This window comes from Arvicanthis niloticus, chromosome 7 (genome assembly GCF_011762505.2).
Source record: "Arvicanthis niloticus isolate mArvNil1 chromosome 7, mArvNil1.pat.X, whole genome shotgun sequence".
Taxonomy (NCBI): domain Eukaryota; kingdom Metazoa; phylum Chordata; class Mammalia; order Rodentia; family Muridae; genus Arvicanthis; species Arvicanthis niloticus.
Window position 1 is genome coordinate 11,895,676 of NC_047664.1, and position 12,462 is coordinate 11,908,137.

Here is a 12,462-nt window from a genome sequence, read left to right on the forward strand (position 1 = left end):
CTACTCAGGCTAGGGAAAAAGAATCTATAATTCATGGGACCCATAAAATTTTCTTTTATGACTTGTTCGAGAAGGCGCTATAACAGGGAGGGTAGATTGACTGACATGGCAGACGGTCCTGTCTAGCAGTGACCCCTGCCTCTATTGCTCCCTGTCTCCTGGGGGCTAGCCTAAATCTGCAGGCTCAAACAATCACATGTACCTTTTGGTTCTATTTTATTTTTGTTTTATTTTACTCTGTAGACAATATTTAGAGTTATGAAAATGCATTGTTTAATTAATTGGAATCATTTAATTAATGGGATGGAGTGTGAGCCTCACAGGGTGAGACAGGCTGAAGTTGGAATAGGCACGGATCAGAAATGAACTCAAACCCCTAACTTCCAGGAGGTACACGGGCAGGCCTGTTCTGTCTCACTGAGCTCATTAGAAGCCTGCGTCCGTGTCTCTTCGTTATTGAGGTGACATGGGGAGAAAGGTTTTTATGATAAGATGCAAAGGATCATTGTGATGTAATAATGTGTACTTCCTTAATGAAACTTTAAAAAGAAATTACATGTGTGCATGTGTGTCTGTGGGTAAGTATGTGCATATGAATGCTGGTGCCTGTGGAGGCCAGAGGTGTCAGATCCCCCGGAGCTGGAGTAACAGGCCAACCTGCCAATATGGGTGCAAGGAACTAGACTTGGGTCCTCTGCAAAAGCAGTGTGTGTTCTTACCCACTGAACATCCATCTCTACAGTCCTGCGTTATGAAATGCTTAGGCTGGTTTAATCTGACAAGCACTTTTTTTTATTATGCTTTCTTCTATGGAAACTGCAAAGGATGAGCAAGAATGATCTCTCACCCTTAAAGCACCCACTGATAAATTCAGTATTCCCTCTTGCATGGACGTGTGAGCCATGCCCTCTGTTTATTTGGTTCGTGTCTGTATACACTGCCAAAGCCTATGGCCTGCGATGCCCTGGACTCAGAAGCATGAGTTGACAAAGAAAAAGAGAGCAAGGGTCCCAAACATTGCCCTGTCATGAAGGCCTTCTCTTATTATGTCTTTTTTGGGGGGGTGGGGGGGCAGTTCAGCATCTTCAAAGTGGGCTTCTCTCTAGCTCTGTGTGCTATGAGGTCATTCCAGGTGGCAAGCCAGTCTCCTCGGCTGGGGACTCTTTGTGTGCCAAGACTCAAGGGGGAAAGCACAGCCTAACATGCCAACATGGTGTCGGGACACAGCACTCCCACCCAAAACTAGACACTGACTCTCCAAACGAGGGTCCAGATCTGCATTCTGGTGTTGAATGGTAAGCAGTGTTTGGGAAAGCTTGGACAAACTGACTGCCGGCTCGGCCATCATTAACGATGACAGCGCTGGCCTTGGTGTGGAGGTGGGTGTTCTACCTCCATGGTGGAAATCATTATCTTGTCTTTGGTGTTCTTTATTTCTTTATTGGCCCTGGGGATTGAACCCAGGGCCTCACACATGCTAGACATGCACTCTACTGCTGAGGTATCTCCTTGGTCCTTTATTCTGTACAGTTCATAGGGAAGGTGGATTTAAACAAACAGGCTCTACCACGGAGTGTTTGTTTGTTTGTTTGTTTTTAAACCTTGCTTTGTAAATAACCCTGGCCGAGTGCTTCAGTTTTATGCTGGGTGGATCTTAAGAGCTGTGAATTACTTTGCTGCCCTTGCCAGAAGCTGAGAAAGTTTTATAATGGAGGTGATGATGATTTATTTTCAACTCACTATAACTATCCGATGAGATGAGAATTTTGTTCTCATTTTCTGTGTGGGAGACTGAGACTCAGAGAGGTTCAGTCACTTCCTCTAGGTCACACAGCTTAGGACTAACAGAACTGAAGGTGTTCCTTACATATGGGAATCTTCAGGGAGTGTTTCAGCTGCACTGAAAACCAGCAAGACAGAAGTGGTGGAGAAACAGGCTTACTCGAGGCCAGCCTTGAGGGCAGAGAGGTAGCAGCTCCATCATCCAGGGCTCAGGGTGTGGGGAGCTTTTCTAGGGCACAAGAGGGTATGGTGAGACAGGCATAAGAATACACTAACTCTGTGGGTTTCTCCTCCAGAAAGTCCATCTGGATGTGGAATTCTGGGAAAACATCTTTATTTTCTTATAGGTCAGCCAGTCCATATGTCCGTGCAGAGAGGAGAAGGCTTCAGAGAGCATCACAGGGAAAGCGTGGGTATTGGAAGATTAAGGAAGGAGAATCCGGTGGGTGGTGTGCTCGCCCACACGAAGCCCTGGGTTTGATCCTAGTGCTACATAAAATGGGCATAGCGGCACAAACCCCAGTCCCAGCACTTAGGAAGCAGAAGCAGGAAGACAAAACAAAACAACAAAAAAACTCGAGTACTCAAAACGCAGCTACCTAACCAGTCTGAGGCTAACCTAGGCTACCTAATACCTTGCTTTTAGGCTACCTAATAACATAAACACTGGGCAGGGATACAAACACTAAAGCCCATTGCCTCATACCCATTCTTCCAAATAACTGTCTTTATAAATGTGTTATTCTGGACATTTATCTACATCTCTATGTTTACAGAGTAAACATGGCTTCTCCCTGCTCTGTCACACTAAGACTGGATGATTTTCCTCCACAGGGCTGTGATTGACCCTTCATTGAGTCCAAAGGTCCCATTCATCTCAGGCATGGGAGCACATTGTTACTGCAAGTGACTGGATCTAAGTTGGGGTTGAAGGGGCTCATGGGACTCTCATAGTTGAATCCCCATTTGGCAGGCAGAGAAACTGAGTCTTAGGGAAGTAAAGGGTTCCCTGGCGTTCTATGAGGATCTCCGTGACAGATGGATCATGTCTGGCCTTGGGGCTCATCACTGTCATCTTTACTGTTTTTGAGTCCTTTCTCCTGCCTACCATCTATGTCTGAGAGCAAACTTTTGTTTGTTTTGAGAAAGAGTCTCCTGTATCTCAGGTTGGCCTGGAATTTGCTGTGTTGCCAAGGATAGCCTTGAACTTCCGATTGTCCTGCCTCTACCCCAAAAGTACCAGGATCACAAACATGTACCAGTATGTCTCTGCTGAGAAGCAGATTTTGAAGTGGCAGTTCCCTTGACTTCCTGGTGCCCACTAGTTGAGCAGTGCTCTGCAGAAGTCATGTGATGTACATGTGATGTGGTGTACAACAAAGTAGGCAAAAGTCCTCTTGGGCAGCCCCACAGATTCCTCTCTCTTTATTCTCCACCCTAACATGTACACACACACACACACACACACACACACACACACACACACACACACACTGCCATTCCAGTCTAGACTGCTTGTCTCAGGGAAGCTCAGTGTGAACCAGTGTCTGCATAGCTGACGTTACAGGGATGAGATTTGTCTTGGTACCCAAATCTCCCACTTGATGTGTGGCTGGGTTTTTTTTTTTTTTTTTCTGAGCCATCCAAGAGCCACGCTAGCCTTCAGGACCAGGAGCCTGGTGAATGCACCAGTGCAATGGAAATTCTGTAGCTGAAGTGGCTGAGGACTGAGAGGTGTCTTGTTGGCACAGCATTGCAGGCCTGTGAGGCCCACCAACTGGGCCTCTGCTGTGGCAGAACCACTCAGCTAGGTCTAACTGGGGACATGTTCCTGGGAGTCACACACTTTTCTATGAAGAAGAGGTAAAACAAGATTGGCCTTGCGTGAATTGAATTTCTAGACACAGGCTGAACACAAACGCCAAGGCAGGAGCCCATCCCAGAAACTAAACTAAACTCACTTTGGTTCCCACCTATTTTATGACCAAATGGACAGAGCACGGGAGGAAGCTCGGCGTCTCTCGCAAGGACTGTTGATTGACAGTATTACTGGAAACATTGCCTTGATTCAGCATCGTTTGCTGCTGGGCTACAGAATGCACTTCTCCCTTATAACAGCCAGACCGAAGTTTTTGCTTATGTTTTTTAAGCAAAGCACTAAATAAGCAGTTGCAGCCAGCTTCTGCATTGGCGAGAGTCTCCTTTAGACTGTGAGCCAGCGGTGCACAGCACCAAAGTCTCTTAGGATTCTCTCCACTAGGAAGGCTGTTATGGAGCTTTTAAAGTCAGATCTTAGCAGGAATGTTGTCATCTGATTGGGTTCAGGGTCCCCAGAGCATCTTTGGGTGTAGTCACAGAGGTGAGGGGCACACACAGCTTTCTTTTCTCTTCTAAGTGTCTGGAATGGTTATGCTTTGGGAAGTAGAGACCTAATCACTGCAAACAGATTTTTATGAGATTCATATTTGAGTGCTTCATCAGCAAGTTCTCCTTGGTAGGGTGGAGGGGGACTTTCTGTTTCCTCCCCTGCTAGCTTCCCTGTGTGGCTTGGAGAACTGGTGCTGGCTTCCTTGGCCATCTCATTTCATGTCAGCTTCTGATAAATACATATTAAAGAGGAGAAAAAAAAGTCTGCTCGTGACACTGGGTCCCCCCGGCTCTAGCAGACAGCTTGTTCCAGCGTGTCTTCCCCAGCAAGTGCCCAGATGGTTTATGAGGACGGTGACACTCCTAATCCCGGCGCAGTGCTATTAAGAGACCTTACATGTACCTCCTCCGCAGAGCGTCCCTTGTTGCAGATGAACTATCTGAGAGGAACGCTTTTTCAGGCAGTGATTCCTCTCCAGTTGGCCAGTCAGTTCCTCTCAGCCAAAGAGGAGTTAAAAAAAAAATTCCTTAAAACACACAGACCATGCAACTCCCAGCTCTGCCTGCTCAGAACCCTGTCCTCAGGATTATCACAGCCTCCTGCCCCAAGCCCCAGGCACAACCTGTTTCAAGAGCAGGGCTTAATTAAAGGTGGCATTTGGGGCCACTGTATGGAGGGAGATGTGTGACCCTGGGGGGCTTTTACAAACTACTGTATGTGTATGGTGTTTGGCTGCATATATGTCTGCGCATGGTGTACACGCAGTAAGTGCCCTCGGAGCTAGGAAAAAAGCATCAGACTTCCTGGAACTTGATTTATAGATGATAGATTGTGAGCCACTGGGTGAGTACAGGGAATCCAACGTGGGTCCTTCCTTCTGCAAGGGCAGGCAGCGCTCTTAACCTCTGAGCCATTTCTCTGGCTCCCAAAGATTTTAGTCTCCCAAAGAACAACCTCGTTCCTGTTTCAGTGCCTTCAAAGGAACTCCTCAGTCTAGAAGGTCCCAGTTGAAGGCAGAGTGCTGCAGCCCCTTGCAGATGTGTTGAGATTCTGAATATTCATTGTCTGCATAGGTGAATAGGCAGTGAGGTGCCAAAGAGGGCCCAGTGTCCCTGCAGCTCCAGCCTCCTCAGTGTCCTTGTTAGACAAGGTGGTCTTCTACAGCCACCTGCCTCCACCTCCTCTGAGGCACCCCACAGCCTTCACAGGAGGCCTGGGGATTATTGGTGTTCCCCTAGGTGCCACTCTGAATAGTCACACAGAGTTTGTTGGGGGAATGCTGGCTTTGCCCTGGTCTCTTTGACTAATGTTTGGATTTCTTGTGCAAGGTGGCCGTAGTCGCTCATGGTCGTTCACACAGTGCATGCCTTCCTTCGCTTTGTACTTCCAGTTGCCTCAGTATGCACCTTATCCTCGTTCTGATGCAGTTAACGATGTGGTGAAGTTGAGTCTGAGTTGTCTGTAGGGCCATGAAAGGGATTGCCAGTTCCAGATCATGCACTTTGGGAATGTTGACAAGAGATGAGCTGTAACCACTAGACATCAGTCCAGAAGTCACCTCCACCCACAGACACTCGTCCCCCATGTACCCCTTGTTCTGCACATCTCTGCTGGTGTAATCTTTGTTCTCCTTTCCCCTAAGCAGACTGCACTGTTCTAAGGAGGAGTGTCCTGTATGGACTGGGTACTGTGTTACATGCATGTGTGCTCTTCAATATCCAGGTGCTGTCGTGGATTCACTGTATCTCCTTCAATAAGTGCTGCATACCCAGTATGAAGCTTGGCCAATGGCAGGGATGGGATTGGCTCTGTACTTTCCAGGACACTTGGGAAATATCCAGGGCTCATTCCCTCTCTCTGGAGTAAGGGGATGACTTACGTGTTAATGGCCACAGGTCCACACCCTATAGGGAGGCTTTGTCCTCCAGTGTCAGCATCCTTGGTGGGAACCAGTTGCTAGAGGGTGCTGGCTTTTAAAGTATAAAAGGATCCCCTGCCTCAGAGCCTGCTGTAAATGCCTATTCAGACCTCTCTCTCACTAAAGTGCTAGGGGCAGGACCAAACAATTGGCATTCTTAGAAAAGAAAACCAGAAAGCTCCCAGGTACTTTTCTCCTTTAGGATGGGAGAGCCCCTTACTCAGGGATGTAGTGTTGCAGCTTTGTGTAAGGGAAGAGAACTTATTTTCTGTCGTGTTCAGCAGAGTTCCTCGGAGACCATTCCTATGATCAGAGCATCAGTGTATCAGACAGAGGCCTGTGTAAACATGAGTGAGTTACACACGGTACCCAAGAAGCAAACTGGGAGTGGATGAGCCAGCATCCCAATGACCTCCAGTCCTGTGCTCTCCCTGGAATTATGCAGTCCAAAATGCCTGTCAGATTTGCCTGCAGAACAAAACAAAACAAAACAAACAAACAAAAAACTCTAGAAGCTTCATTCAGTTGTGTGTTTCCATTTAGAGGAGGTACACTTCACAGGGCTACCTCTAAAGCTCCCAGGCCAGTTTAGGGTACACCTGGGAACCTCTCCCCTCTGTGCATTCTGTCTCCAGGTCCCCGGTACCTCCGGTTGCCAGGTCATAGCCCTAAAGAATTGAACGCAGGGGAGCGCTTTCCAGGATGACCCCAGCTTGCTATGCCTGTAGGTTTAACCCTTATTTGACCAAAGTTCTTTGCAGCATGCCAAAAAAAAAAAAAAAAAAAAAAAAAAAAAAAAAAAAAAAAAAAAAAAAAAACATTCATGGAGCACATTTTTTAAGTACTTACTACAATATTTTGGCTCCCATAGGTCTGACCAGAATTGCTATAAAAGATGAATAATTTGACATTAAGAAGATTCTTTGAGCTTCCTGGGGGATGGGTGCGATCTGAGTTTAAGTATTATTATTACATTATAAATTTTTAATTAAAAGATCCAACTTGACTCACAAGCTGAAGCTGGCAGTAGAGTTGGCAGCCAGCCCCTTTATTCATTGAAAGTGTGGGGTGCAGGCATTTTTCAAAAGCAGGGGAATCTTTTTCCCTTTTATCGCTACTCATATATTACATTGAGCTGTCTTCCACCTTCGGGAGCTTCACCGAAACAGATGGAAGCCCTAAAAATGTTTTATTTAGCGTTCTTTTCTTCTCAGGTGCATTTTCTATCACCTAAAATTTTTTCTTTGTTGCTGTAGACATGAGTTATCAAAAGCGACAGCCTCTGCCCACATGGGCAGGTATTTCCATGTCTTTCTCTAAGATACATCTATGTTTTCATCATCTAAGGTAGGGGAGTGTAGAAGGACACTCCTGCCTGTCCCCAGGGCCACTGTCAAGTCTCACTGATGTTGACAGAAGTTACCATTTGCCCATGCGCCCTCCCCTGTTGTTCCTGTGTGAGTTTGGCTTTTGTTCTTGAAGAATTTCTTTTCTTACATGTGAACATGACTTGAAAGGGGGAAAAAAATCTAGAGAAATAAGGTCAGGGGAGACAGAGGCCTATCCAGTAAAGATACGTGTCAGAAACAATCACTTACCCCCGTGGCAAGACAGTCGGATAGCCACAGGCAAAGCCTGGAAAGTAAAGAAGGGAGGTCTCAATCTGGGTGGTATTGCAGGTAACCAGCTGCACCAGCATTCTTGAATTCTTACAAAAGCCCTGCAGGAGGGGGACAGGGGTGGTGGTGGTGATGGTGCTTTAAATCACTGAATTATCAGGTAAATTGAGAGTCACTATGTCAGCACAGTTTAGAACCCTGTCAGGTCACATGATGACCAGTGGTGACCTTGAACATCTAGTTGACGATGGATCCCTAGCACGCAGTTTTTGGTTAGCTCACAGCTGTAACAACCCAGAATCAGGTTGGTTACTTATGAAGAATGCACAGTTTCCCCCAGGGATGTCTTTCCAATGGAGGACATGGAAGTGGTTTGAGGCTGACCTGTGCTCTCCAGGCTCCATTTTCTGAGTCTCATTAGCACCAATGGAGACTTCCTCAGAGCCCCTCCTGGGCCCTCAAAGCAAAGGCCTCAATAGTGCAGACTTGCCTACTTTAGAGTCCAGTTTTACTTGGCCAACACAACTTCTGGGATCATTAAATTCCCAGGCATCTGTTTTTGTTTTGTTTTGACTGATGTCTTCTGTCTTCCTGGTCACCTTGGATAGCTTGTCTTAGCCTTTGATTGCCTCAGAGGGATGAAAGATGCACTTTGCAGGCACCATGCCCCAAGCATTTTTCAGGCTGGGTTCTAAGTTTATCAAACACATGGGTGATTCTCCTGCTGGGCCTCAGGTACTCCTTCAGAGGCTTGCCCTGGGTCTTCTGTCTATAAGTGAAACATAGGAGATGAGGCAGATGCTCTGTCAGTTTTCAGGCTACGAGAACTGCCTTTGAAACCCACTCTCAAGAATAACTCAGGAGGATAATTGCCCACCTGACATTTGCAAGGCCATGAGCTTGGTACCCAGTATCACCAAAAGAGAGCCCCTGCCTGGCATGAAGACTTTCTGATGTTTCTTTTGAGTCCATTTTGGGCCTCAGGGTTTTCCATCTCTTCCTTTTACATATAAGGCAACTTTCCAGAAAGTGAAAATTGATCTCAGAGTTTCTTTAAATATAAAATAATTAATTCCCTGTTAATCAAGAGAAGCAGAAAGATGGCTGGGGAGGTGGCTCCGCTGACAAGATTCCTGCTACAGAAGCATGAGGACCTGAGTTGGGGGTCCCCGGAAACCATGTAAAAAGCCAGGCATGGGGGGCTTGTACTTGGAATCCCAGCACTGGGGAGGTAGAGACAAAAGGATCCCAAGGCTTGCATAAGTTCCAGTCCAGGTTCTGTGAGAGACTCTGTCTCTAATAATAATAATAATAATAATAATAATAATAATAATAATAATAATAATCTCTAATAATAATAATAATAATAATAATAGGAGGAGGAGGAGCAGTAGAGGGAACTAATCAAAGTTAATCTCTATCCTCAGTGCACATGCACACATTATGTGTGTATGCATACTCATGTATACATGTGTACACACACAAATGAACATATACATACATACATACACACACACACACAAAGCAAAAAGCCATGGTTTCCATGAATGATGAAAATGCACTGACTTCTGCAACTTATATCAAGAGGTGAACTTGCCCTCTTGAAAATAATCAAGGTTTTATGCTTTAAGGAAATTCAGTGCTTCGTCCCCATGTACATATCCCGAGACATTCTGTTCAGTGGCTCTACCCCAAGACCCAGTAGCTCTGGGTGAGGTGGGGAAGGGGTGGTATCTTCATTGAACTTTTTTGTTCTCCATCCTGGTTCATTTTTTTAATCTTTATCATGACTTTGTTTAAATTTGCAAATATATATATATATAGCATTGCATATACCAAAGTTCAGGAGACACAGCACCCAGTGAACACTCATAAGGTAACACCAATATCACCAATCATCCAGGGAAGAAATAGGACACTACTGCTGTCCCCAGAAGCTTATTCCTACTCTCTTCTTCTTCCCTGAGAGGTAGCAATCACTTCTTATGATGGCCACCCCCTAACACTGAAGTATCAGCATCCTAAGCATGACACTATCTCAAGCTTAATTTCCTTTTGCCTGGTTTTGGAGTTAATGGACATGGATGTGTAGGGTAAGAACTACTTTAGATCTGGCTGACTTTATCATTATAAGTCCATGTGCCATTTGATCACTTTCACTGTTCCATGAGGTATGGCCCTACCATCATTTGAATATTCATTTTGGTACACATTTTGGACTTTTCTAATTGACTTCTGTTATAAACAGTGCTGCAGTAAGCATGTCTGGTCATGCCTACTGATGAATGATAATCTCCTATTTCTATTGGCTCTGTACCAGTGCTTGGCTTCTGAAGATGTGTGATATGCATATATCCAGTGTCACTAGGCACTGCTAGTTTTCTCAAGTGGTTGTACTAGTGTATACTCTACTCAGAGCCCTCTGGTGTTTGCAATATTTAGTTGTTTAGGAGTTTATTTCTTTGCTGTGGGTTGGTTGGTTGGATTTGTTTTGAGAGAGCATCATACTGTGCAGGGCACACCTGCCTCAGCCTCCCGAGTTCTGCTCAACAGGCATGTGCCACCACTCCCTGAGTTTCTCACCTCTGATGCTCATTTCCCTGGTGAATAATAACATTGAGAACCTTTCTGTGTTTATTGGCTAGCTTGTGATTCTCCCCTGTGAAGTGCCTTCTTAATTCACTTAACCATTTATTGATTAGTTGTCTTTTCCGTATTGATTTTTAGGAGATTTTATATACACTACATACAAGTCCTTTGTTATAGGTGCTACAAAGCTGTTCTGTGGCTTAAGGTTTTACTCTTATTATCCGTGTGATGCACAGAATGTTTTAACTTGTATGTAGTCAAATTTATAAATCTTTTGTTTTACACTCAATTTGTGTGGGATGTTCTTTGTTGTGTTAAAAATGTTTTCACTGGGCTAGATAGATGGCTCTTCTAGAAGACCCAAGTTTGCTTCCCACCATCCATGTTTGCTAGCTTATAAGTGCCTAACTCTAGCTCCAGGGGAATCTGATATTCTCTTTTGGCTTCCACAGGTTCCTGCACGCACATGTGCACACACACACAGAGAGAGAGAGAGAGAGAGAGAGAGGGAGAGGGAGAGGGAGAGGGAGAGGGAGAGGGAGAGGGAGAGGGAGAGGGAGAGGGAGAGGGAGAGGGAGAGGGAGAGGGAGAGGGAGAGGGAGAGGGAGAGGGAGAGGGAGAGGGAGAGGGAGAGGGAGAGGGAGAGGGAGAGGGAGAGGGAGAGGGAGGGCGGGGAGAAAGAGGGAGGGAGAGAGGGAGTTTACAAATGAAAATAAATCTTTCAAAATGTTTTTGTATTTTGATATTGCAAAGGCGTTTTCTTGCATAATCTCAGAGCCTTACTGTCTCGCCTGCATATTTATCCCTCTAACCATTCTTCTTGGGCTTGGTTTGTATGTAACACACGTAGCACTGTTCATTGGACTGAATGTTCCCACTTCTTCCTTCCTTTGTCAGGAAATGGAAGTCCTGGCTCAGTCCTCTGTTCTGTTAATTGGTCTGTCTGTATGTGCGAGGTGTGATTCTGTTTTTATTACTGTTGCCCTGTAATCATTCTTAAATGCTTGTAACATAAGTGTTACCCTCTTCCTCTGTTCCTTCAGAACTGTCTTGGCTCTTCTTGGTCTTCTATGTTTCCATATGAATGTTAGAATGAGCATAGCAATCGCCAGAACAAGTTTGAATTCTGAACATTATTATGTTCTGTTTTGTGATGTTTCGTTTTATCAACTTGACACAGTCTAGAACCACCTGGGAAGAGTGTCAATGAGGAGCTGTCTAGATTAGGTTTACCTGTGGGTGTGTCTATGGATGATTGTCTTGATCTTGTTAACTGATGTAGGAAGACCCAATCTACAGTGGGTGGCAGGATTTCCTAGGCTTGGATCCTGGACTGTGTTAAGAGTGGACGATGGAACTGAGCAGTAAGCATGCCTGCTTTGTCTGTTCTTGACTGTGGATGTGACCAGCTGCTTCTGGTTCATGATCCCTGTGTTTCCCTGCTATGGCTATAAACTGGTATTCTGAATGAAAATAAACCTTTTCTCCCCAAAGTTTTTGTCAGGATATTTGTTCACAGCAACTGCAAAGGAAAGATTTATATTTAAAATTGTAAGGCAAATAAGGCCTATGCAATATTAGTTTTCCCTACTTACTAAGGTATTTAACAATTCTCAATAATGTTTTTTGCATGGATGTTTTGACTTTTATTTATTTGACTTTAGCAATTCAACTATTTTTGCACTTAATAAAAGTTTTAAGTTTGTTTAAACTGATCTGTTAGAAATTTATACATATTCAACTCATTAATTTTACTACTTTTATTTGCAAATTCTTGAAAAAGTTTTAAATATTTATTTCTTTTCTTGTCTGTATATTAGAGTTTGTCTGCATTCATGCATATGTACCGTGTGCATGCTAGGCACCCTTGGAGATTAGAAAATGGTATCAGATCTCCTAGAACTGGAGATGATTGTGAGTCACCATGTGGGTGCTGAGAACTGAACCTGGGTCCTCTGCAAGAGCAACAAGTGCTCTTAACTGCTGAGCCATCTCTCACACCCTTATCTTTGTAAATTATTTTGGTTCTTACCCTATGCACTGTCATTTCATATTTGAATAGTAAAGCTTTTCTTTCTTTCTAGCTAATTCCTTTCACTTTCCTCTTAACTTGGGTCCTGCTTCAGTCAGGAAACCCAGTACAGATTGAGATGTAGGGGTAAGGGGTGAGCCCACAGGTAGGGATT

At 44.8% G+C, this 12,462-nt stretch overlaps 1 protein-coding gene across 4 annotated transcripts in view; it reads left to right on the forward strand.

Annotated features, from left to right (window-relative positions):
* Positions 1 to 12,462, forward strand: part of Susd4 (sushi domain containing 4) — a 125,679-nt gene that overhangs the window by 68,075 nt on the left and 45,142 nt on the right. The gene's annotated exons all lie outside the window — the stretch shown is intronic.